The sequence below is a fragment of the Canis lupus genome, chromosome 20 (assembly GCF_011100685.1).
Source record: "Canis lupus familiaris isolate Mischka breed German Shepherd chromosome 20, alternate assembly UU_Cfam_GSD_1.0, whole genome shotgun sequence".
Classification (NCBI taxonomy): Eukaryota; Metazoa; Chordata; class Mammalia; order Carnivora; family Canidae; genus Canis; species Canis lupus.
Genome location: NC_049241.1, coordinates 26,495,817 through 26,517,948, shown reverse-complemented (window position 1 = coordinate 26,517,948; position 22,132 = coordinate 26,495,817). Strand labels below are relative to the sequence as shown.

General features: G+C 41.3%; 1 protein-coding gene across 19 annotated transcripts in view; it reads right to left on the bottom strand.

Moving 5' to 3' along the window:
• Positions 1-22,132, bottom strand: part of LOC100683963 (60S ribosomal protein L27-like) — a 232,079-nt gene that overhangs the window by 4,939 nt on the left and 205,008 nt on the right. For 9 of the 19 annotated variants that reach the window (XR_005374805.1, XR_005374804.1, XR_005374789.1 and 6 more), the window contains 2 exons: positions 14,325-14,515; positions 2,937-3,032 (listed from right to left, as the gene is read on the bottom strand). The gene's annotated coding sequence lies outside the window, so the exon portion shown is untranslated. Of the gene's footprint in view, positions 1-1,142; positions 1,348-2,936; positions 3,033-14,324; positions 14,516-22,132 lie in introns of all 19 variants that reach the window. The other 10 variants (XR_005374792.1, XR_005374790.1, XR_005374793.1 and 7 more) reach the window with 3 other exon arrangements.

The window sequence follows — 22,132 nt, the reverse complement described above, 5'->3', positions numbered from 1 at the left end:
ACTGCCTTCATACCATGAGCAATTTGAGTAGTGACAGAGACCAAATAGTATATAAAACCTGAATTCTTCACTGTCTGGCTTTGAAAAGAAGTTGGTTGACCCCTATTACAGGCTGAATGATTTGTGGAATATATGGTAGAAAACACTGCTTTGGAGAACCTCTGTGTTAGGATTTTAAATGTTACCCAGCCCACTTGTGGCAATGTGACTTCCCAATGACCAAAGCCTTCAACATCACTTGGGAAGCTTGTTAAAAAATGCAGATTCTGGGGATCTTGTCCTAACCCACTGAACTAGATGCTAGGGGCAAAGTGCAGGAACTGAGGTTCACTCAAATCATCCACCAGTTCTCATGCACAGCTAAAATGAGTGTCCCTAATCTAAGCTGATTGCCAACTCAGTAAGAGAATCTCTACTCAAGTGTCTTTGACCTCCTTCCTATCTCCAAGGAAGGGGAACTCACTACTTCTCCAAAAGCCCATTCTGCTCTTAGCCTGGGATAATTACTAGAAAGTTCTATATGCTGAACATAAATATGTCCTCTAGGAATTCTACCCATGGTCTTTCATTTCCCTCCACTCCCACTTACTACTGTGGAGTGTATGTAAGCAGGAAGGCAGAGGGCAAAGTTATCTACAAACACCTACATTTATAATTCCCTATATCTAGTATTCCCCAGGAAGCCTTCTCTGGGGCTTTTTTGTGTAAACACCCCTGCAATAGCACATGGCAAGCAACTGCTGAGAGCATAAGTCTTTATTGGGGAGGTATGGGCAGGGCATGAGGAAGGCTCCCCTATTCTAGGAAGATGGGAATAATCCTGGCAGCCCTGGGCTGTGGGGAAGGGGATGGTTCTGGCCAGGCCACAGTCCAAATGAGAAGACACTAGTCAGTCACCAAATTATGGGAGTATCATATAAACCTGGCTGCTTTAGGCAGAGTTAAACACATTCCATCCTGCTCAAGAACTCAAAGTGTATTAGAGGTTCCTCTGTACATTTTCTATATTTATGTAATTCAGTGTTGTAGTGAAAGGCACAGACATCTGACCACGTCAATAAACCTGTAGCTCTAGCCCAGCTTGCCACTCCATAGTTGTGGGCTCTTGGGTGACACTTTGCCTTAGGTCTTCATGCTCTTACCTGTAAAACGGGTATGATTATAGCCTTCACCTGGGGATAATTGTGAGACTTTGATACCACAGGTTCAGGGTTTAGCTCAGAACTGGTTCATAGTAAGTGCTCAATGTCAGCAAGGAGGGGATGAGGTTGACATGTCCTTGATTGGGTGCTGAACTTCTCTAGGGAAAGGACCCTCTATAACTTATCATCCTTTGAATGCCAGTATCTATCATATAATAAAAAAGAAAGATTGAAGGGGTCAGATAAAACAGTTGTCAAGAGCAATGGGAATAGAAGATCATCTGCCTAGTTTCAAATCCCTTTAACACCTGTTGCTTCATGTGTGGTCTTGAGGAAAAAGCTTGATTTCTCTGTGCTCTAGTTTGCTCCTGAATAGAACTACCACCTAGGTGGTTGTGAATATTAAATAAGATAATGCAGGCAAAGGACTTAGAACATAACAACAATAGTTCAGTAAGGGCTATAATTTTATTGCTACCACAATTATTATTAACAGTGTCCCCTTAGCATGCGACAGTGGTTGCTCGGATAAGAGGCTTGCCTGGAAAACATGTCTTTGCTCACGAAGAAGTCTTAGCTCTTCTTTTTTTTTTTTTTTTTTTTTTACCTCTTATTCTTAGCTCAGGTCTCTTGAGAAATGCATAGCCAGAGAGACAGCTTGAAATTTGGGACTAGGCTAACAGAGGCTCATGCAAATCTATTCTAGAATTATATACATAGTAAATCCTGTGGCTAAGCTAAGCTGTGCACAGTTAACATTTCCCTCAGTGCCATAAACCAGATGCCCCTCCCCCCCAAATGTTTGTAGCATGTTAGGTGCAGATTTAACTAAACTCCTAAACAAGGAAATGACAGTACCCAAAGGAGATGGAGGAATGTCTTGTGTCCAAACCAAATAAAGGAGAAACCATAAATACCAGGGCTCTGAGACATCAACATTTATACTCGGAAGGCCCTTCTTTCTGCTAAACCTGACTCTTTAATCCCCCCAAAGCCCTGCCCTTAAGTACCTCCCTCTGAGTTGAGGCCAATGGCCAAACATGAGCACCTGGAACTTTTATCACACCTACTTCTAAAGAGGTCAACAAAGTCGAATATTGAATGTCCTACTATCTACTTTATGAGCTGGACATTGTTTTAGGCTCTGGGGGCAAAAGACACGCACCACACAATTCTTGCCCTTATGGAGCTCATAGTCTAGTCAGGGATATAGACACCACCCAGAGAATTTATGGATTGCAGAGTGATGCGAGCAGAAGGAACAGGGTGAAGGTTCTGGGGCAGGCAGGAAAAAGACATGCCAGAGGAACTGAGAGGGGGCCTGCTTGATTAGCAGAGCAAAGATCATGGTACAAAATGAAGCTGGGGAAGAGAGGGAGGTGAGATCATAGCAACATGTAGCCATACTAACAAATACATGAAAGAGCAAAGAGAAGCCACTGAAATATTATAAGCAATGGATTGATGGAATTTGCATTTCAAAAAGATCAGAAGTGACTAGATTGAAGAGGCCCTTAGAAGCTATTATAGGTTGTCTGGCAAGAGATGGTACTGGCATGGACTGGTGGGATAGGCAGTGAAGGTGAAGAGAAGTGAGCGATGGAGCCAAGAAATGGAATTGAGATGACAGGACAACATTTCACACCCCAAACTAGGAAATGCATAGCTCCATTCTTCTTTAAAAAAATAACATGGGAACTTGTAAGTCTTCAAAGATACAAAAGGGAAAGTTATTCAGGCTTACTGGGCAACACTAATGCCATTTACAAACCCACAGCTCCATTACGAACTTACCTTAAAAACTATGTCCATGATTTTGATAAGGGTGCCAAGACCATTCACTGGGGGAAATGAGTCTTGTCAATGAACAGTGCTGGGAAAACTGGATATCTGCAAGAGAATGAAATTGTACCCTTACTTAACACTGTATACAAACATTAACTCAAAATGGATCAAAAACCCAAATGTAAGATCTAAAACTATAAACTCTTAGAAGGAAACGCAGGGCAAAAATCTTTACAACATTGCATTTTGCAATGATTCCTTGGATCATTGGACACCAAAAAAAAAAAAAAAAAAAGACAAATTGGACTTAATGAAAATTAGATAATTTTGTGCATCCAAAGACACTATCAACAGAATAAAAGAGCAATTCACAGAATGGGAGAAAATATTGGCAAATCATATATTTGATAGAAGATTAGTATGTAAAATATATAGAGAACTCCTAAAACTCATTAACAAAAATGATTCAAAAATGGACAAAGGACTTGAACAGACACTTCTCCAAAGAAGATATACAGATGACCAGCAAGCATATGAACAGATGCTCAAAATCACTAATCGTTAGAGAAATACAAATCAAAACTACAGTGAGATATCACCTCACACCCATAAGGATGGCCATCTCAAAAAAAATAAAAAATAAAAATAAAACAGAAAATAATGTGTTGGTGAGGACGAAGAGGAATTGGAACCTTTGTACTCTGTTGGTAGGAAGGTAAATTGGTGCAGCTGCTGTGGAAAACAGTACAGCACTGCCTCAAAAATTTTAAAAAGTGACCCACCGTATGATCCATCAATTCTGCTTCTGATTATATATCCAAAAGAATTGAAGGCAGGGCCTTGAAGAGATATTTGTAAACCTATGTTCATAGCAGCATTATTCATAAGAGCTAAAATATGGAAGCAACCCATTATCCATTGACAGATGAATAGATAAACGAAATGTGATTTTCTATACAACTGGATATTATTTAGCCGTAAGAATGGAGGGAATTCTGACACATGCTACAACATGGATGAAACTTGAGGACATTATTATGAATGAAGTATGCTAGTCAAAGAAAGACAAATACGGTCCACTTGTAAGAGGTACTTAGAATAGTCAAAATCAAAGAAGCAAGAAAGTAGAATGGTGGCTGTCAGGGGCTGGGGGAGAATGGGCAATCAGGTGTTATTATTCAATGCAGAAAAAGTTTCAGTTTAACAAAATGAACAGAGTTCTGGAGATGGATGGCAGTGATGGGGCATTTAATACCATGGAACTTTGTACTTAAAGATGGACAAAAATGGTAAAATTCATTTTATGTGTATTTTACCACAATAAAAAAAATCATGAGGAAGGGTCACCTGGGTGGCTCAGTGGTTAAGCATCTGCCTTCAGCTCAGGTTGTAATCGCCGGGGGTCCTGGAATCAAGTCCTACATTGGGCTCCCCACAGGTAGCCTGCTTCTCCCTCTCCTCATGTCTCTGCCTCTCTCTGTGTGTCTCTCATGAATAAATAAATAAAATCTTTTAAAAAAATTCATGGAGGAAAAACTTGTAAAAATTCAAGGATTCACTGTGAAGGCACAAAATGGAGCTCCGCTCCCTATGGTCAGGTTAATTGGAATATAGAATTCCATAATCAAAATTCCAAGTTAAAAGGAAAACTCTTTACTGTAGGATAGAGGGCTTCACACTAGCATCAGAGTCAGAAGAGAATGGGTTCAAATCCCAGCTCAGTCACTTACCAGCAATTGACTAGTAATACCTGCATCCTGATCCTCAGTTTCTTCATGGAAATGATGGAAATGGACAATGGAAAGGAAATTGTACAATGGAAATGATGCTGTGTAGGGCTACTATAAGAGTAGGAGGATATGACATAAGGATTAAGTGTTCATCATGTGTATAAAGTGCCTGAGCCTGGTCTATACATAGGTCAGCTCTTATCCCCATCAATGACACACTGTCCAGCAGGAACAGACACAACAGAAAGAAGGAAGGGTGATTTCTCTGAAGATGGGAAAGTTGTACCATGTCTCTATCCCAAGCAGAATAGAAGATCATCTTTAGTAGGGCCTGGTAGATTTAGAATCTTAGAGGAATAGAGAATCCCCTCAGAAGCCAAAGGATAGGACAATATGTTTCAAACTTTTTCAGATCACACAGAAATACATTATAGGCTATGAGCCAGCAATACACTCCAGCAATACACTTGATTTGATTCTATTTCATTAAAAAAAAAAAAATTCTGGTCACGACTCAACCAAAGTGATTTTTTTTTTTTTTACCCTAGGCTCATGACTCACAGTTTGAAAAACACCTAGTTAGGGAATTCACAATGAGCGTCCTTCCAGGAAGCCTCCCTGGAACACCCTCACCCCATGAAGACTGTTCCCACATTTGAATTTCCTTGGCTTCGATGATTCCAGGCTGGGCCTCACCATTTATTCATAACTTTTCTCTTGCCTCCCTAGATACATTCACTGTTGCTGTGTCCTTCCAAATCTACCCTCCCAGCCCTCTTCATTATTATATCCAGGAAACCTAATTGAAGAAGCTGAGACAGTTTAATGTATCCTTATGGTAGTGGAGGTAGGGGCAGAGGGCCAGAAAACTAGCATCTACTCCAATGAACCTGCTCTGGCCAAGTACTGGCTCTGTGCCTTGTCCTGTGCAAAGCGCAGGAAGAGGATGGGTTTCTCCCAGATTCCCAAAGCCCTGGAGGCTGGGCATGAGTTCAGAACATGGGAACAGAATGCACAGGCTTCAGTATGAAGCTTCTGAGGGCTCTTAAGCAGAGACCTGCCATGATGAGACCTTTGCCCTGTGCAGAAGAAGCTTCCTTAGCAATAAAGAAAGCAAGACTCTACTGCCTAAAGGCAGACGAATGGCCCAGATGGCCTTGCCAGGCTCAGCTTTGTGAAATAACCATTTGCACTGAAAGTTCACCCTCAGGTGCAAAATGCGGAGAGAACAGCAACTCTGTGCAGATGCCTAATTCCAGCAGGCTGGAAAAAGGAATTGGTCTTGTTTCTGCTTGACAGTTTGGGCTTGGGAGAGACATTCAAGACTGGGGCAGCTGAGAAACCATCCTGTGTGTGAGTTCACAGCCACACCGCTAACGTGGAGAACAGCGTTCCTGTGGAGAAGGCGGACAGCACTGGATTTCCAATTTGCCTCACCCTCTCCCAAGCCATTTGACAACGAATCTATTTTTTACCTCTCTGAGCTTGTCTTTCCATACTGCAAAATGAAGTAATAATAATACCTATAGAATAGGGTTGTCAGGAGCATTTAAGTGAGATAATATACATAAAACCCCCAGTATAGTCCCAGGCACAGTAGAAGTCTTTAATAAATGTGAGCCAGAGTTATTATTTTTCAACTCTCAGTACAGCATCATTGAGGGGAAAAAGGCAGTCACCTGAAACAGCTTTTCCTCCTTTAAGCCAAAAGGACATAGTTTCCTAGTGAGAAAATGTAGATGTTAGGCTTTGAATGCTCCTGGAATAGCAAATGATTTTTATCTCAGGAGTCTCCGTGTGACGCTAATGTACAAACATGACTTAGCTGACGATCATCTGTTAGCTCTGCAGATATTGTCACTTGGCTCCTGGGCCGAGAGCTATGCAGCAGGATGTGTCTGGCATCAGCCACCTGCCCCGTGGGGGGACCTCCCAGGCTCAGGAGACTTCAGCCAGCGTCAGAGCTTTTCCGAAGCAAGTTTTAGGAGATAGTCTCTGGAGGCCTGGTATCTGCCCTCCTCTTTCTTCTCCTGGCTTTCCCACTCATGCCACAAGCCCTACCTCGTCCTCTGGGAAAGCACACCTCTGGGCTGCTACCTGTACCAACTCTCAAGGCCTTCATCCACCATGAAACTGTCCCTGAGGACTCCAGTCTCCATTGCCCTTTCTCTCTGAGGTCTTGCAGTGAAAATTTAGCATGTGGAGCAATGCTGTCTAACAAAAATAGAACGGGAGTCAGATACATAATTTTATGTTTTCGAGGAGTAACATTAAAGTGTTTTAAAAATAGGTGAAATTGGGCAGCCTGGGTGGCTCAGCGGTTTAACGCCACCTTCAGCCCAGGGTGTGATCCTGGAGAGCAGGGATCGAGTCCCATGTCGGGCTCCCTGCATGGAGCCTGCTTCTCCCTCTGCCTATGTCTCTGCTTCTCTCTCTCTCTCTCTCTCTCTCTCTCATAAATAAATAAATAAATAAATAAATAAATAAATAAATAAATAAAATCTTTTAAAAAATAGGTGAAATTGACTTTAATAATCTATTTTGAAGTCTGGTGTGTCTTTTACATTTATAGCGTTTGGCCTAGCCACATTTTCTGTACTTTCTAGCCACGTGTAACTAGGAGATTTTGAGGATATATTGAGTGAGATAAAATGTATTATTTCTATTGGACACTCCCTGACCCTTAAGGGCCACCTGCTTGTCCTTTTACTAGAAGGCAAAAGCTTTCCCCCTGTCCCCTTCTACCATGCACTTCCCACACCTTGGTCTGCCTCTGAGACTGACAAGTGGATAGAAAGAAGAAATCCACAGTCGTCCTCCCCCAATTCTTCAAACCATAAGCTCCTCTGGTTGGAGAGGTTTGGGAGCCTGCCTAGACCCTGCTGCTGTTGCCACTGGCCAGGATTACACCTTGCACACCTGAAGCTTGCCTGGGGGCTGGACAAAAGGGAGAAAAAACAACAAAAGAAAAAACTCCGAGGAGGATTGCCACCACTCTCTTTGTCCCTTAGGGTCTCCTTTACTCCTTGGACTAGAGGCAGGGGCTTTTCTTGGGGTTCTTTCTCCTTGTGCCCACATGCTGTTTCAGGATTCAATGTTGCCCCTGAGTGTGGACTAGAAGATGTGGGAATAAAAACCCAGGAAACTCATGGTCTCAATTTTACTTAGAGTTCTGGCTTCCTTTCCCAATCCACCTGCTACCACTTACTTTTCAGAGTACTCAGACAGAAGTTGTGTGCATTTTGTCTAGGGTTTTGTTGCATTCAGTGGGAGGAATAAGGTGGAGTGTGCTTATTTCATTTTAACCAGAGCCAGAATCTTCAGGAAACATTTTACACAGTCAACCTCTATGATACTAGATCATCTATAAATGGCATCTATAGAAACTTAAATCGGTTTGATTAGGATACCATATTCCTAGACCATGCCAAGTATCCATGATATTCGCATACTTACAGTGAAACAGAACTGCTTTTTACATTGAGAACAGACACAGAGATTTCAACGCTTATCATTGAGTCAGGAATGAATGAAGGATATGGGTTGACTTTTTTCTTTGTGGAAAATTTAAATATCCATTACCCTACATTATTGACTCTGTCACATATATGTGTTTAATTAGGGAATGTATATTACCTCCATGTTTTCAGACCGCATTTTTGTGAACATCCTACTTGATAAGGCAGCTGTTTTATTTATTTGGAATCTCTGATCATCACTCATAGTAGCCTTAAACTTCCTTTTATGGTAGACAATAGAGTTTGAAGTTAGGTAATTGTGTATTGCCGAGAAGAAGTTCATCCATTTATATGGATCAACTAATCTCCAAAAGTATTGTCCACTTAACGAAAAAGGAAGTGATCCACACCTCTAAAAATCATTAGAGAGCCAGCCATTACTTCAGACACATTATGTGCTCACATACTCACACAGAGCTGATAATGCACTGATAAGATGAGCTAAATTCCAGAAATTGTTGTGAAATAATTTGGTGGTTAAGAACATCACAAAATGGTAGAGTTATTGGAAATGATAACGTGGATATTTGCATAGTGATATGTACTGCACAAAATGTTTTTATTCCGTCGGTTATTCACTCTTATAGCATCATTTATTGTGTCTATGATGTGTCATCAGTATGCTAGACGCTCTCATATTCATAATTTGTAAGTAACTCCAGGTGTGTTCTGCCTTAACCAAATCTTACACATAAAAAGTCTGAATTGGCAGAACAGATATAGAGAGGTGTATACAAAGAGAAGTTTTTGAGTCCTTGAAACAACAAATTCAAAATATTTCCATTTATAAGCTTTGAAGCTATACACATTTGTGGGCAGACTAGAGACTCCCTAAGCATAAGGGGCAAAAGCCATGGGCTTTGGAATCAGAAGCACCCAGATTCAAATCCTTAAAATTACTTTAAACCTCATCTTCGTCATCTGTAACTTTTATTAGACAGCAGTACCTGTGTGAAAGGATTGTGGTTAAGTATGTATGATATAGTGCAACTTAAATTCATAGCATAAACAGGCACCCAGTAAGCTCCCGATATCTATATAATTACCATATAAAGTTTATTTGCATTATATATAAAGTGAAATCAATTTAATACTCATCTTATTTTGGGGGGCTATTTTTATCTTTATCATCTACTAAGCAAACACAATCTATGTCTGAGGATCTACAGAATCCATATGAGACTAATCCTCGCTCTCACAGACTTTACCTGCTAAAAAAAAAAAAAAGATAAGATGTACTTGAAAAGGTAATCTTTTGGAATGAGGATTATTTGTGTTGCTAACTTTGTGCCAGAAAGAAGGCAAGTTCATTCACTCTTCTCTTCATGTCTCCCTCATTGGGTGGTGGTTTTAATGAGATAAAAATACTTACAGGGCTTTTTTTTTTCTTTTTTTTTTTTTTTTTTTTTGCACTTTCAAGTGGGACTTGAGTCTTTCATTTGAGTGAGCAGAATGCAGAGCTTAGATATCTTCATACTGAGATAGTTTGGGCAGTCCATAATCATTTTACCAGTAATTTTATTTGTTAAGTACCTACTGAGGCCTGGGCTCTTTCCTGGATGTTTTCACATTTAATCCACACAATAAGGATGTCTTCTTACCTCCATTCCACTTCTCTGATCACTGAAGCTTAGAAATGCTTAGTAACTTGCACAAAGCAAAGGAATCAAAGCCCAGATGTGAATGCACGGGTGTCTGGGTTTTTTGATATCACTCCTTAGCTCAACTCAAGAATATGCAATGCTATAAAATGCAAATACCTGCTCCTCTTGAATATCTTCCCTGTTATCCTTTCTTCAATAGGTAAAATTCTACTGATTAATGTGTAGCACTTGGTCCACAGTCTGCTCACTTCCATCTGTGTCAAATATTGCTAATTAATCAGAGCTGTGGCCTCCAGAAATTGGACTTAGCTTCAGAATCCTTCTGAACACATCATTGCAAAACAGTCATTCTCAACCAACTGACCGTAATTAACACCTAGAATCTGTTGGACATGTCTCCCACAACACTCTGCTAATGACTTTACCAGTAGCACATACAGTACTATGCTTAAATGATTTGCTTCCTAACTTTTAGTCCTCCCTTTTAGTTTTAGTCATAAGGCTTCAGTGATAGGACCATTAATCTTCTAAGACCAACCCCTGTATACAGTCTGCCACATAACACAATAGGCATCATGTAAAAGTTTTGTTGGATCGAGTATAAGTAAATACTTTTAGTTTAAGTCTATGTGACTACCAAAATGCTAAACCAATATGTTATTGGTTAATAATGAGAATGACTAACATTTATTAAGCATTTACTATTTGCCACATATGGAAGTAAGCAATTCACATGTATGAATTTTTTAAACTTAAACAGTGACCCCATGAGCTCATTATATGATCCCCACTTTATAAATAGCAGTACTGAAATTCAGAGAGCTTAAATGATTTGTACAAGGTCAGAGGAACAAACCCAGATATTCTGACCCCCAAGCCACACTCTTAAGCACTACACTGGTTATAGCAAAGAGCCCACATAAAACATAATTTTCTATCTCATGTGCATTTATACAACTGTACTACTGCCCATTACTGGCTTTCTAGAACTTTGCCAGGTGGTCCCCAAACTTTATTTCAAAACTGCCATAAAATTAAATGTCTTTTACTGCCCCTCTCTGGGTTTCCTCTGCTAAAATAACAACAACAACCCCCTCCCCAAATTTGGGAATTTAACAATGAAAAATGGATCAAAGTCCCAGAGAAGTCTCTCTCACCTTTTCCAGTTTCTTATCACCCAAACCATTTTCAGAGTTTATTCTGTGTTGGCCACTGTGACAGGTGCTTTGGGATATAAAGGTGAATAGACTTGCTTCCTGACATCAATGTACTCACAGTCTAGTAGGGAAGTAGCTGCATGACAGTAGGCTGTCGCTGAGTAAGGCAGGTAATGCTTTGAGAAAATGAGGAAGAGACACTCAGCTTTGCCTAAGAGAATCTTGAATGATGGCAAAGAATTATCCAGGCGGGAAGGGAAGGGAAGGGAAGGGAAGGGAAGGGAAGGGAAGGGAAGGGAAGGGAAGGGAAGGGAAGGGAAGGGAAGGGAAGGGAAGGGAAGGGAAGGGAAGGGAAGGGAAGGGAAGGGAAGGGAAGGGAAGGGAAGGGAAGGGAAGGGAAGGGAAGGGAAGGAAAGGCACAGTGCAGAAAGAATATATGTGACATTGTGCTTTAGAGTCTAAATGCAGGCATTCTAAGGACATAACTCTTGATTTCAAAGTCCTTGGTAGGTGGCTCCTATCCCTGTCCACATGATTTGGGACCTTCCAAATAGAACTCTCTTAGGTGTGCCCTGGAACTCCAGAGTTCCAGGCATGGAGGCTACCATTGTACATATGTTTCCTACACCGACACATGGAAATATTCTTCTATTTATTTATTATTTTAATGCAGTGATTGATCATGGTTGTTGAAGGGGATCATGAGTTTTTGAGGATTTTAGTGCACCTTTTACATACCCTGAGGGTCTGCCTTCTGAAATCAATGAGTGTCTCACGAGCATATTCTTTCAGAACTGAGACCATCAAAAAGCGGTGCATAACTTTCCCAATTTCCTATGAAAGACATTATTCAAGTGTCCTCAGGTGACAGATGGTCTAATAATTTGCAAATACGTGCTCCTTACACTCTGAGGTCAGCTCTGTTTTACTGAAGAGTTTTCACTCGCACAAGTACCATCTGGAGTCCACATCCTCTATCTTAGGCTTCAAATAAATCCTGATTTACCTCAGAAATATTTGCCGAGAGTCTGCATGCTAGAAAAATTCCTAGTTTCTCCTCTTTGAGGCATGCCTTTACATATGACACCTAGTAGGCACTCAGTAAAAGTCCATCAGGATACTCTTTAAGACACTCAAAAGATACCTGTTGAGACAAAGATTTGGGGGAACTGAAGCTAAATATTTTTTTGGTGTGTGTGGAAGGGGGCAGTCTGGCAAGATTAAACACTTTTCTTTTAGCTGGAGCATCCTAATCCAAATTAAAGCTGCATGTGCTACATCAACATTCTGACTCAAAACTGCTGATGTGTCTCTGCCAAATATCTTTTCAGCTATCAGAATTAGTAAGTCTGGGGCACATTTTGATCTGATGATGTATGTATATAGAAGAATGGATGAACGCTTGAGGATGAACTTCAAATCTTGAAGGAATCAGGTGCTATTGTGCTCTATGAAAAGCCTGAGGAATGCTTTTGTGGGGTCTGCTCCATAGCATGCTGGTTGCATGTTTGTAGCTAACACCCTGCAAAGGGGAATCCAGGTGTTGTTGCTCATGTTTTCTCTCTGGAGCAAAACCCAAGGTGCATATAAGATTTCATCAGTAATTCCAATGTGTTATCCAAGGCCAGTCCTGGGTTCATCGCACTCTGGAAAATGCTGTAAGCATCTGAGCTAAACCACAGAGAGGCAAGGAAGCTAATCCAACTACTCTTTTCTCATACCAGTTATTTAGCCCCTAGATGCTCTCAGCACAGACCAGCCTGCCAGGATTGGAAATGGACCACTCCTGTCCTTTCGCACTGACTTCCGCTTGAGAGCAGGAAAGCATCCCTTTCCTCTTTAAAGTGGACCCGGATGCAGATTCAACTGGTGTTAACTCTTTTTCAAACTTGATTAATAGTCTTTTAAGTCAATTCCTGGTAGGAGGTGGGTCCTGCACACGTAATTTTTTTTTTTCATAAATAGGGAAGTGAGTAATGCCTAAAGTTTTAGGCCAGGAGGAAAATCTGGATCTTTATCAAGTTCATTACATTTTGGAGGAACAGTTATAAAAGCTTTTTAAAAATAAATTTATTTAGGAAATCGCCCATAATTCCGTTATCTAACAATACTGTTTTTGCCATTTCTGTTTTTAAAAATATAGTCTTCTAAATATTAAAATAATAAACGTGGGATAGTGGCATCAAAAATTTTGCACATTTCATTACTAAAAATCTTTTCATCATTTTTCTATATCCTTAATTCCTGAATATTTTAAAACTTGATATGCAGAATCCTCTTTGAGAAACATTACACAAAATCCACAGAGTCTTCTTTGACACATGCTATCTAAAATCAAACTAGGAAATCTATAAAGGACGTTAATGGAGAAAGCTCTAGTAAGAAAAACCTGGGTTTGAATCCTGGTTCTTGCACTAAGCAACCAAATTAGCATGAACCATACATAAATAACTAAAGTCATAACATTTACTGATCACCTGCTATGTAATAGACACTTTGCAAAGGGTTCTAGCATGTGGTAATTTCACTTGATCCTAGACCTCCTTGTAGCTGGTGCTATTAGTATTCCTACCTTGCAGATGTGGATATAGAGGCTAAGGAATGTTTCCTGCTTAAGCTCACAAGGTGAATCAATATGAACTTGATTTGTATTTACTCTACCAGATTGAGTTCCCACCCTCCTCCTCTAGCTGTTGGAGACCTGGTTCCCCCCACCCACCCCACTCTCACTGTTAGTTTTCCTACCACTGGACTACTTCCCAGTCCCAGCCTTAACATCAACTCTAACACCCATTCCTCCTCTTTACCCTTAATGTTTCCCCCTAAACACCACTTGCTCCAGGAAGCCTTCCTGGTACTTCATTACACATTTTCTTCATTATACATTCTTTTCATTCATCTGTACATTTTCGCTAAGAAAACTTTTAGGGATTAATTCTATTTGTAGCTTTGAGCTCATTATCCATCTCTCTTGCTAGACTGAGGATCCAAGGTGCCCTCACATCTGTATTTCACCCAACAATGTGAATAAGTGACTCATTAGTGACACGTCATTCTCAATTCTTTAACCAGCAATATGGTCAGTTCCCATTAGCTCATTTCTAAACCTGTGGCTTTCAGCATGACAAAATGGAAGTACAAAAGATGAATGAAACTGCTAAGTTAAATTGTAGGACTTTGGGTGAGTAACCTTGAGAAGGAGCGGGTTTTGAAAGCCATGCCCATTCTCTGTTCCTTTTGGAACAGAAGCTTGAATCTGTACACACCATTTTTGCCAAGAGAGTAAATGGATGGCTATGAAGGAGTCATTTGCACTGCTTTTCCAGCAACATGAAACTTTAAGCACGTGGAACTGTCACCAAACAAAAATTTGGTCTCGGCCACCTACCTTCTCCCACCCTGGTGAGTCAGGTGGATGAGTGGGATAAGTGGTCCTAGAGTATGTTGTTCTAAGGCTCAGTTTCTCCTGTAAGGGGCACCACTGCCTCAGTTTCCATGGCCAAATCACAGAAATGCTGCATCAAAACTTGCCTTGAAAATTCACAATGCAAGTTAGCACATTAGTGAGGCTGGAAGGTCCTGCCAGAAGAAAAAAAAAATCTATTTAATTTTATTCAGTTCCTAAGTTTATTTGGCCATGTTTAGTTATAGAATGCTGTCTTGGACCCTGAGATAGGGATTTAAGTGCAATAAAGTTTATTTGTGAGGTGAATTTATTAAAAAACAAAACAAAACAAAACAAAAAACCACCTGAAGGGGGGACAGGAAGTGAGGTTGGAAAGGGAAAGGCAAAGTCTAGGGGCATTAATGAGCACATTTACCTTTGTAGGCCACTGGAACTCAGCCTTGCTGGGACCATGGGAGGAGCCCACCATAGAGGGGACCTGTCTCAGGAGTGAGGAAGCTGGATTTTATTCACCAACTCTCATCAGTCATGCACTGAGGGCTGCTTTTGGGTCTACTAGCTCCCTTGCACTTCCAGCCTGCCCTGCATGGTCTCTAGAGAAGGATGTCAGCCAAAGACTAGCAGGGGCTCATAATAGAGCACTGAGTGTCATGCACAGAACTGTAAGTGCCAAGAGGAGATGGGTGGGATAATGTCTGCTGCACCAGTGTCCCTCTTTACCTTTTACTTTTCACACAGGGGGTCCATTCATATCTGGTGATAGTAATACTTGAGGTCCAATATTTGGAAAATGAAATTCCAAAATTTAGAATTCAAACAGTTCCATGAGTTCCCAGAAGCTACACTTTAGTGGAACGCATGGAGCCAATGCTATGCTATAGTTTGTAAAACCCCAAAGGGAATTCCTGTGAATGTCCTCAAATACCAAACATATAAATCTCAAGGCTCGGCAGAAAAAGACTTGGAAAATCATAACTTATGGGATGCTACATCAAAAAGCCTTCTAAGAATCCAAACTTAGAATCAGGTTCTAAGTCAGGCTGTCTGTGAAAGAGAAAAGGTCTTTTTCCCACAGCCAAGGGCATAGGGGATAACATACTAACAGTGTCCTATGTATGGTGATGGCAGGCTACGGCCACAACAAGCGAGAGGTTGTCATATAGAGGTATAAAGACATAGAGCTCTGAGGATCCCACTCCTACAGGATATCTTACAGTCTAGCAAAGTCAGACAATACAAGATCAACAAGCTAATAGAGAAAATATGCATAGATGGTAGTAAAAATTATGAAGTCATTAAAAAGGATAATGGGAGACAGAGTAGCTGGGGAGGGTGGAATTACTTCAGGCTGAGTGATCTGGGATGACATATTTGAGAAGGTAAAATATGACATGACACCTCCTGGCTTCAAAGGAAGAGAAAGAAGGGGACTTCAGGAGGACAAAGCAGCAAGGTCAAAGGCCCTGAGATGGGAATATGATTGGAGTGTTTAAGGACAGGTGTCTGGAGTACCATGAGTGAAGGGTGGAGTGCTAACAGTAAGGTTGACTAGGAAGACAATAGCTGGAGGGCACTGGGTGGAAATTTCATGTTTTTCCATCCATTTCATTGTTCTTAGGGGAAAAAAATCCCAAAGCACCAGAGAACATATTATTGAGTACCAAATGATGCTCCCATGTTCTAGATTTCTGAGAAACCTAAAGAAATTCATCAGATTCTATCTATAGGCAGCCATCCAAATGGTCTCATCTCATTCTTCAGCATCTCCCACCAAGGTCTCAAATGGCCTCACAGATTAAAACCAGCCCCTAAAAGCTGAATGCAGACCTACTCTTCAAAGGTCTTATGTTCTGGTCCCAGAAAACAACAACGTAAAGAAACAGGACACAGCGTGGCTATGACCCACTTCTTGCTGGAAGGAAGTCTACTGAGTCTACTATACCATTCTGATCCCAACAATGGCTTCAACCCAGTCCCTTGAGGCCCTTTCTGGAGTGCCATTGGCTGATTCTACGGGAAGGATCCCCAGTGGTGCAGCCACAAAACTCCCTGAGGTTGTCCCCTGAGGATGATGTTGGAGAGTCTGCCTCAGGTGTGCACTTGGCCTTTTAAGGCAAGAGAAGGCTGGTTCTTCATTCTCCTGGCCAGGGTCAGGAGATGAGGAGAAAGAAGAGGCCAGCTCTTGGCCTTTGGGGACAGTGACATCGCAGCAGAGGGCTCTGGCATCCTGCAGGAGACTGGACAAACCCCAATTTTATTTCACAGCCGTTTACTGGGCACTGGATGTATGTGGATGGAGCAGGCCTCCTCCAGAAGTGAGAAAAGCATGGGTCCTGCTCTCAAGGTGCTCTCTTATAAGAAAAAGCGACACCGACTCCTCCAGATCATGCCGGGCAGAATGAAATCAGGGTCAAAGGAGACATTCAAACAGAGAACTTCAGGAGGGGAAGGGCAAGAGAAATTAAGAAGCTCACTGGCTTTCTTTAGCTTGATGGCAGTTAACTGGGCTGCTGGGGACGTGTAGGACTTTATGGCTCCCTTGTTGCTCTCATGAGTCAGACTTTTTTAGCTGAGGAAGAGGCAACGCTATGTCAGGCAGTGGAGCACTATTGTCAAGAGATGTGGGGAAGTGAGAAGGGCAGGAAACAGCTCACGAAGAGTCGGAATAATATCCCTGTTCCTTAAGATGACAGCAACTCTGAGGGCTGGGTACTGAGATACCTTCTCAGAAGAGGGTTTTCTCTTCTATCCTCACAACTTTCACCTTATGCATCTGCTCTTCCCTCTACATCTGGGTTCTTCTCTCAAGATTTTGTTTTTAGCAGACTCCTACACACACCCCTATTGGGTGTGAAGATCAGTTCTTGGGGAACCTGAGTGGCTCAGTGGTTGAGCGTCTGCCTTTGGCTCGGGTTGTGATCCCAGGGTCCTGGGATTGAGTCCTGCATCAGGCTCCCCACGGGAAGCCTCCTTCTCCCTCTGTCTATGTCTCTGCCTCTCTCTCTGTGTCTCTTATGAATAAGTAAATAAAATCTTTAAAAAAAAATATCAGTTCACACTTACACTTAACCTTGGGCAGGTTGCTTCCCCTCTGTGTGCCTCAATTTCCCCATCCATGACAGGTGGATAGCAATAGTACCTCCTTTAAATTGATTTTGTGAAGATTAAATGAGTTAATATACAGAGACAGAAGGATGTTATTGCTGTTGTTAGGTTAGGATTCCCTAACTGTGATCAGGGTAGCAGGCTCTTGGGGTCAAAATGGCTATTTATCAGTTCCATTTACTTGGCAGGCAGCTGGGGATATTAGATGTGCAAGGTCTCTTGAGTGCTTAGAATCTCATAGTTTCCTTCCTTCTATATCACAGCATGCTTCAAAACAAATTTTAAAACTTAAATCCTATCATAAAATAATACAAATTCATTAAAAGCTATTTTGAAAAATAGTCTAATAAAAAGCAGATAAAAATCACAGAGTAGAGGACATATGATTTGGGGACATTAACTCCCCTGACTATACAGTAATCCTGCTTAATCCATGTGGTTTGCCCAGAGCTGACCTTGCTGCAGGCGGGGGCCAGTGGACTGGACAGACTCTCTCCTGGGACTATTGCACGAGCTACTGAAAGACACTCTTTTCTTCTGGAACCCATAAGGCATAGGATTCCTATGTTTGAAGATTCTGATGGTGAAGAATAGAGAAGAAAGCAGATTCTAGCTTTCTGGAGGAATGGAAAGAAGGGTGGGAAATGCAAGCTCTCCAATGACAGTGTGAGGACCTGGATCCGATGGTGCCTGAAACTATAATGTCTATTGGCCAAAAAATTATACAAGCCAATATGTTTCTTCCATAAATTTTTTCACTTCAACTAGTTTCAGGTGAGATTCTGTTACTTGTAAATGAAGTAACTTTGACCCACCTTCCAGAAATAACCCCATTTGCATTTGTTGTATACTTCTTTCCAGTCTTTTTTTCCTCTCTCTCTCAAGCTCTCTGCATAGTTTTTTTAAAATGAGAGTGCATCTTCATCTACAAATTTTAATATTTTTTTTCCTTTCTGATCCCATTGTTAAATTTAGTGCCTCTGGTTAGTATCTAAGTCTTTTTGAGAGAGGACAGAAGAACTTCTGCTGCCCCCACCCCCTCCACCGTCACCCTTCTGCCCCCCTGGAAGATATTTCATAGGGCAAGGGGCTATCCCATGACATCCATGGATTGGCAATTCCTTCCACACTCAGTTCTATAGTTCTGGGCTGGAGACCATCAGCTCTGATAGAAACTTTGGCCTTAGGTCAGCTTGGACTCCTGCCTGGTCTTTCAAAGCACTTTCCTTTTAAAGTCTCTAAACCCAACATTTTCCATAAACATCTTGCTGCCTTTTTTTGTAAGTGGAGAGAAACTCAAGGGTGAACATATAGTATATTAATGGTGGTCTAGAGACAAGCAACATGGACCAGAGTTTCAGGAAACCAAAAAGAGATGAACAGAATGCATCTGACTGCCAAACAATCATTTGAAGTATAATCAGAAATCAAAAATGCTGTAATGACATGGTAGGAATGATACCTGTGATTCCTTCACCTGAGGTGAAGTAGCCCCTACTTTTTAATTAGCATGATCACATAATGCAGGCTACAGAACATTTGCTAGCAATTACGGTGCTTGCTTACTCTGCTTATAGCTCAAATGTAACAGCAAAGTTTGTTTTGTTAATCTCTCCTCTGGATTTGTGAATTATTTGTTTTCATTATCTTAAAGATAAACTGGAAAGAAAAATCCAACGCAGGGGGAATTTTTATAAGACAGAACACTTGAGTTGTCTTTGGATGTGGACGCCACACTTAATTTAATAAAAACCAAAGCAGACCATGTTGGAAGCTCTAATGGAGGAATGTGTTTATAATGAGGGAAGTGCCACAGATCAGAAAACAAACATGGGCTTCGAAACTGTGGATCATGGTCATACCCACTATTTCTTATTCTGCTGGGTGGTTCTGAGCAGGTCATCTCACCTTCCTAGGTTCTGACTGCCCTCCCCTGCCTGGAGGTAGCAATCATACCTACTCTGCCCATTGCAGAGGCTGTGAAGAACACAGGAGATAGCATGCTTTACATGATTAAGATTTCTTCTATAAATACTAAACTATAATACTATTATAATATTCAGATATTGTTCTCTAGAATTTACAGAGTGCTCACACATCTAACAGATGTGCTGTTATAATTCCTAGCCATCTTCCCCACTCTGTAAATCACAGATGTCAGCCACTTGAGTAGAAAGGGATTCAGTTTTAGAGTGAGGAGGTCAGGGATTTCAACCTCAGTGCTGGCTGTGTGACTTTAGGCAAGTTAGTGATCTCTTTGGTCTTGGATACATCCTGTGGGCAATGGGGATGAAGAAACACCTGCCACCTGCCTAGCTGCCGGAAACCTTTCTGCTGGAGAGCAGGTACACATACTTATTTATAGTAAGCAATAACACTCAAGTGTTAGGGTCAAATAGGCTGATAGACAAGTACAGCAGTTAAAAGATCATCATAATAGCTGTCATTTTTCGACCACCTTCTCTGCCCCGGGCACCATTCTAAAACCTTCACATGCATGAACTAAGTGACGCTCATAGTAGCTCTATGAGGAATAGGCTGTCATTCTCACTTTATAGATGAGCAAACTGAGGCATGTGAGGATGAAATATCTTACCCAAGGCCATCCAGCTAATAAGTGACCCTGCTGGGATATGGCACAGGAAGTCTGGCTCCAGAGCCTGCCCTGGAAACCTTTCTACTGAATTGTCTCTCTAATTGCTAACACTTACTGAGTGCTTACTATGTGAACTTTGCTGTACTATTCTTCTAAGTGGTTGACAATGATAAGCTCTTAATATTCTCAGCAAACCTTGATTAGAGTTATTGTTTAAATGATGCCCAGTGAAGTTTGTCAGATAAATAAAAAGCATTTTTTATTAGAAGTATGTCCCATACAATATTTGGCATATACTTTACTAAGAAAATATTGTTTACCTGAAATTTAGATTAAAATTTAACTGGACATTCTATATTTTTCTAATAACCCTACCCTGAAAGGAGGTGGGAACTAATCTAGTTCCTTGTACTGAGTGGACTTCAATAATAGTAATTTCTACTATTATTATTTTCAGGTTATTTATTCTGGCATCTGTTTTCAGTTGTTCCTGTAGCCAACTAAAATCAGAAGCTATATACATAAAGAAAATAATATATTAATAAAACCTTAAAATAATAGTGTCTCTGTAACTCACAAAAACTGTCTAGATGGAGCCTCATGACAATTCTGTAAATATAATGCCTATTTAATAACAAGAAAACTGAGCCTTAGAGCCATTAAATAATTTGCTCAAGGGTACGCAACTAAAAAAGCTAAATAGAAGGGGCGCCTGAGCCACCTGATGGCTCAGGTGGTTAAACATCCAAATCTTGATTTCAGCTCAGCTCATGATCTCAGCGCCATGAGATCCAGCCCCACGTAGGGTTCTGTGCTGAGTGTGGAGCCTGCTTAAGATTCTCTTTCTCCCTCTGCCCTTCCCCCCCATTGCTTGCTTGCTCTCTCTCTCTCTCTCTCTCTCTTTAACGCTAATTAGAACATCACATTGTGGTCCCTAGGATATGAGAGCCCTGTTATGTTGTGTCAGGTTTTATAATGAAGAAAACTGGAAGGAGTCTCAATTCTAGCCCCTATTTCCATTAATGGTAGGATACATCTGAAAACTCAAGGCCCAGTCACCTCTATAAAACCAATCAGTAGCAACAGAAATGGCAGAGGAAAAACAATATCTTCAAAATCACCATTAAATGGTGCAACAGGATTATCTCACATACTTTTTCCTGGGCCCTGGTGATATTGTCATGGTGCCACAAACCTCAATGGTACGTCTGGATAGTTTCCATTTATTGAGAAGTTTTAATGTTGCAGATACCTTGTTGGAAACTTTACTATCCCTTCAAATAACCAAGCGGTAAAATCCTCATTACATATATGGAAACACCAAGGCTCTGAAAATTGTCCATTGCACTAGGTTTTTCTTCTGGCTGAAAAGTGACAGAGCTGAGCCTGCGCCCCAGTCTCATATTACTCCACAACCCATTCTTCTGACAGATACATGACACACATGCTACCACGGTCTGTCTGCCCATTGCAGACATCATGGTGTTCTTTCCCTTTGAGCTTGGAAAGGAATCCTATAAACATTACTCTAGGCAGCTACCACTGGTCAATAGCAGGAGACATTCAATGTCATACCTACTGGCTACACCTCCACCTGATGAGAGCCTCCATCTTAATGGCTTCAGTGAAAAAATAGTCAACTCTACGTACTCTGTGATGAATACTACTTTAAGGAGACTGTTTGGTAAGTCCCAGAAATGGAATTCATCTGAGATGTGATGGTTCAGAGGCTGCAGTCCAACTGCTACTTATAAAGAGAGAGAAGATATCATGTGAAGAGCCTGGGGCTCTCTGCCACCAAGCCAGTTGTGAAGCCACCATTTCCAAAGTCTTGATACTGCTGTGATGGTCTGTTGCTTTCCACAAGAGGAAAACTACACTCTACTCCTGCCAACAAGGAGGCTTAAACCCCCGCCTCCTCTCTGAGGAGTTAGGTTTCACTCTCAGACAACATGCTCTCACGGGCTAAGGACTGGTTTGAAGCTTAGAGGGCACTCAGATTGTGACATGGTACAGATTTAGGAGAGCAACAGGCCATTCCTCTGGCTTCCCTGCCTGGAAACCAAGCCCAGTTTGTTCACCCCTTTGT